The sequence below is a fragment of the Musa acuminata genome, chromosome BXJ1-6 (assembly GCF_036884655.1).
Source record: "Musa acuminata AAA Group cultivar baxijiao chromosome BXJ1-6, Cavendish_Baxijiao_AAA, whole genome shotgun sequence".
Taxonomy (NCBI): domain Eukaryota; kingdom Viridiplantae; phylum Streptophyta; class Magnoliopsida; order Zingiberales; family Musaceae; genus Musa; species Musa acuminata.
In genome coordinates, this window is record NC_088332.1 from 26317601 (window position 1) to 26322923 (window position 5323).

The 5323-nt window shown below is 43.1% G+C and overlaps 1 long non-coding RNA gene across 1 annotated transcript; it reads right to left on the reverse strand.

Annotated features, from left to right (window-relative positions):
* Positions 1-576: 576 nt before the first annotated feature.
* Positions 577-4938, reverse strand: LOC135676652 (uncharacterized). Its single transcript, XR_010514358.1, has 2 exons — positions 2971-4938; positions 577-877 (listed from the first exon to the last, which is right to left on the reverse strand). It is a non-coding gene; the product is annotated as an uncharacterized LOC135676652 (long non-coding RNA).
* Between the last annotated feature and the right edge of the window lie 385 nt (positions 4939-5323).

Genomic DNA, 5323 nt, shown 5'->3' on the forward strand with positions numbered 1-5323 from the left:
ACTTAAGGACACCTTGAAGAAATTCGAGGTTGGTAGCAAGTCATTGAACATGATCCTTGCAAACAAGGGTCACGTTCCAAAAAGGAGTGGAATTGGTTTTGTGAGAAGTCCTCACCTAAATCCAACCACCTTCATAAAAGGCCCCATCTTACATGTTCAACACCAAACCAAATGCAACTTTTGTTACAAATTTGGACACAAGACGCATTATTGTCCATTCAAGAAAATAAATCCAAACAAACTGACTTGGGTTCCTAAAGGAACCATGATAAACTCTATGCAACATGATAAATAATGTAGATCTATCTTTGAGGCACCCAAAAGCAAATGGGTACCTAAAAATCATCCTTTCTTATAGAAACCCACACCATCGCAAGCTAGGAGCAAGAGATGGTGTCACGCCCCTCAAAATATCCATGATTTTTAAAATTTTCGTCACAGACCAATCCAGGATCCAAACTAACGTTTGAGGACACTGAAAACATTCTATTCATATTCACATCCATAAAACCTGTGCAGTTTATAATCATATATCACATCACTCGATAATTCACATTTATGGCAACCCAAGCCAACTTGACAAACATGAACAACATTTATAAATCCACAAGCTAAATAAATTATACAATCAGAACTCCAACTATTCACCACAAGTTCATATCGTCATAAATTAGATTTAACATTCCGAAATTCCAAATAAGAGAGATCTTCTAACACTTTTACACAGTATATCCATTTCGATCATCAGAACAATTCATTACATACAAAATATGCTTATACAACAATAGCATAACAACCAACAGGACTTGCCCATAATTCTGAATAGCTATCCACTGCCTCAGCCCAAATCAAACATCTCGAAGAGTGACAAGCTGACCTGAAAGGTTTATATAACAACGGAGTGAGCCAAAAACGGCTCAGCAAGTGACAAAGCATATTCAGAACAAAAGGAACGGTTTGAAACGAGTAAGGTATCATAATGCAAGGCAGAATACCAGAATTCTCAAGGATACCATCTCAATAGATACCAAATCATACGTATCATGTCATTCATAACATATTTGATCCATAACGAATGGAGCATAGAGTAATTGGAACATATCAATGGCAGATAGGACATTTCAGAACAAATCAGCTCATAGCAAATGGAGCACAGAGTAATTTGGAGCATATCAATGGTAGATAGGACATTTCAGAACATATCAGTTCATAGCAAATGGAGCACAGAATAATTGGAGCATATCAATGGCAAGTAGGACATATAAGAACATATCAGTTCATAGCAAATGGAGCACAGCGTAATTGGAGCATATCAGAAGCAAAGGAAACATATCAAGCTTATCAATGGCATATAAAATGTTCCGAAGCATATCAACGGCATATGGAACATTTCGAAACAAAATCATCAGGGAATGAAGCCTTTCAGAGCATATCGGTACACATATCGTACAAGAGCTCAAACGTCGTCCTTGACGTTGCAATCATATCAATCTTATCCAGAGTATGAACAGAAACAAACTCACCAAAACTCTGGATGTCATATCAAACACATAGAGGGTGTAGTGGGATCTCAGTCAGAATGTGATTCATCCATTTCTGAATGACCACCTGACAAAAGTCTCCCACGTCTGGGAGCTCCATCCACCCACGTCTAGGTGAAGTCAAAGGGGCCGGCAGAGCATCGCAGGCTCTAAGCAATATCCCACAAAGCGGGACCCCACAAAGCGGGCAAATAAGCGCATACCAGAATATCCCACAAAGCGGGACCCCACAAAGCGGGCAAATCAGCGCATACCCTTTACCATTTCTGGCAAAGGTCCAGACAATCCCACAAACACCAGAGTACAAAAGGGCAGTACGAACAATAAATAGCATATATCGGAAGCACACGCGGAACAACAAACGTACATGTGCCTTTACGAGTCAAATATGATGCAAGGAACAAATCTCTCACAAATGTATTCAGATTTGGAAACGAAATGAAAGCAAGAGCATTCAAGGATTCCAAACAATCATATATAGCTCAATTCAAATAAGAAGGTTAGATAAATTCAATGTCAAAATGAATGAACTGGAATAGGCACATATCGGGAGCAAATGCGGAACAATGGAATATACATGTGCCTATATGGGTCAATACGATATAGCATAAACGTTCCACAATGGTTTTCAAGAATGCAATAATTTTAAGGACAAGAGTATACAAGAACTCAAAGCAGTAATATAAAGCTCAATTGAATAAGAAAGCTAAAGGATATCAACTTCCAAAGGAATGAAACCAGAATATGAGAAATCGACCAAAGCTTGATTTCTGGCAGAATACAAGAGGCACATTGAACAAATGATTCAAACTATCAATCGTGCTCCAATTTACTCAGAAATAATCATTGGATAATACTTTCAGATAAGACAGGCTTCATAAGAATTGAAATGTCCAACAGAGAGAGTTACAAATAATTTGGTAAGCAAGTGTCGTAGAACAAAATCTCTGTTGGCAGAATTCATAATGTCAGATTCAACAGATAACTGGGCAGGTGTTTGGATTCCAAATCTTTCAATCCATATATCAAAGAAAGGTCTACGAGTCTAGTTTCCAATGAAATCAGTTTTGAACAAATCAGAGTTTCCAACAAGGACTTATAGGTAGCTCGGTATCAAAAGGTCAGAATCTCAAAAGTTGCACAGATTCGAATCGTTACGTTTAAACAGGAGATATAACAAATGCAAGGCTAGAACAATTCAAGGTTCCTCATATTCAAAGCAAATGTAGAGATAAAAATGGCAGTGAGGAAGATCAGGATACTTGCAATAAGATATATCAGAGCAATTATAGGAGAAACGATCAGGGAACTTGCCTTTAGAAAGGATCGAAACAAGTGGGAAACTTGCAATAGAAGGGATCGAAACAAGTGGGAAACTTGCAATAAGAAGAGTTAGAGCAATTATAGGAGAAACGATCAGGGAACTTGCCTTTCAAATATTTTGATCTGAATATCCAAGGAAGGTGCCAGTCCAATCTTTCTACTTTTCCTCCGTGTCCTCTCTCTGTTTCGTTTTGTGCTCCCGTTTTCTTCCTTTTTTCGTAACTACATCACGTGTCGAACATCGAGGCACAGTCACCTGCTCTCTCTCTTACTCTCATTCCTTCTTTTTCTTTCCCAAACGCAGCTGCCACAGCCGCCGCCGCTGCCGCTGCCACAATCGCAACTGCGGTCACAACCGCAGCCCCCTTCCACTGCACTATTTCCTTCTTCCCTTCTCTCGTTCCTACTCTTTCTCTTTCCCAAAAGCAGCTACTGCAGCTACTGCAGCCACCACCGCTGCCGCAGCCAACGTCGCAGCCGCAGCCGGGGTCGCAGCCACGGCCGCAGCCACCACACTCGCAGCCTCTTCTTCCTCCCCTGCTCTATTTCCTCCTCCTCTTCCAGCTGCAGCTGCCACTGCCGCAGCTGCCACCCCTTCTCCTCTTCCTCTCTTCTTCCTCTCCTTCCCTTTCTCTTCTTCTTCCTTTCCTTCTCTTCTTTCCCAGCCACAGCTGCAGCTGCCATCGCCGCAGCCGCAGCCCCTTCTCCTCTTCCTCTCTTCTTCCTCTCCTTCCCTTTCTCTTCTTCTTCCTTTCCTTTTTCTCTTCCTCTTTCCCTGCCACAGCTGCAGCTGCCACAACCGCAGCCGCAGCTACTTCTTTCCCTTCTCCTCTTCCTTCTCCTTCCTTTCTTCTTCTTCTCTCCCCGCTGCAACTGCTGCAGTCGCGGCCGCAGCCACGGCCGCAACCTCTCCCTCCTCCCCTGCTCATCTTCCTCTTCTTCTTCTCTTCCAGCTGCAGCTGCCATCGCCGCAGCTGCAGCCCCCTTCTTCTCCCCGACGAACAGCACCTCCTTTCCTCTGTTTCCTCCTGCAGGAAACAGAGGTGCCGCCTCTTCACCCGCTTCTACTTCTTCTCTTCTTCCTCACCATCTCTTCCTCTCCTTCTCTTCCAGCTGCAGCTGCCACCGCCGCAGCCGCAGCTCCTCCTTTCCCTTCTCTTCTTCCTCTCCTTCCTTTCTTCTTCTTCTCTTCTTCTCCTTCCTCCCCTTCTTCTCCCCGACGTCACACACACCCTCTCCTCTGTTTCCTCTGCAGGAAACAGAGGTATCACAACCTCTTCTCCTGCTTCCTCTTCCTCTTCTCTTCCTTCTTCTTCTTCTTCTCCTCTTCGAACGCCCCACCTCTCCTCTGTTTCCACCTGCAGGAAACAGAGGTGCTGCAGCCCTAGCTGCTGCCACCTCTCGCTCCTCTCCCTCTTCCCTCTCTTTTCCCTCTTCTTCTCCTTCTTTTCTTCTCCTCTTCCCTTTTCCTCCCCAACCCCACACACCTCCTCGCTGCAGCCTTGCCGCAGCTATCATCCTCTCTTCTTCTTCTTCTTCTGCTTCTTCTTCTTCTTCTTCTCTTCTCCCTCTTCTTCCTCTCTTCTTCTCCCCACGCCCCACAGCTTCTCGCTGCAGCCCTCGCTGCAGCCACCTCCTCTTCTTCTTCTTCTTCATCTTCTTCTCTTCTCCCTCTTCTTCCTCTCTTCTTCCTCCTCTCTTCTTTTCCCTCTTCTTCTTCTTTTCTTCAACCACTCTCCTTCTTCTCCTCACGCCCCACCGCTCTCTCTGTTTCTGGAAAGAAACAGAGTGCGTGGGAGGCGGTGGGATAATACCGAATTTTCGGTTTTTCCTTTTCTTTTTTTTTTTTCTTTTTGCAACTTAGCAGTTTAGTCCTTGTAATTTCTATATTTACATATAGGTCCCCCAATTTACATATAAATCCTTATTAATACATTTTTAAAAGTGGGGGATATTACAGATGGTACCTTGATAGTGGATGCTCAAGGCATATGACCGGAGATCCATCTCAATTCTCTAAGCTCACTAGCATAGACGAAGGCTATGTCACCTTCGGAGACAACAACAAGGGTAAAATCACAAATGCAACCTAGATACAATCCTGTTCAGAATTCGAAATGTATGATTCCCAAATTCACATATCCCTGGATTTTCGAACCCATCAATTTCATCCGTTCATAACCTTCGAATTTAACTCTGTATCATGAAATGACTAACTCTATCATGAACTTGCAAGACTTATCAATTTGAAGAAACTATCACAAACATGTGTACGATATTAAGAATGTGCACGTTAAAAATCTACCTTGATCGTGCAAAATTCCCTGTCTTAAAATAAAAATTCTTACGTAATTACGTAAGTAAAGTTGATTGCTGTGAATGAAAATTCTCCTCAAGACAGAAAAATTCTCAGATCAGAACAAGTGCTCACCAGGCGGTGGCACCGCCCCAGTTGGAGG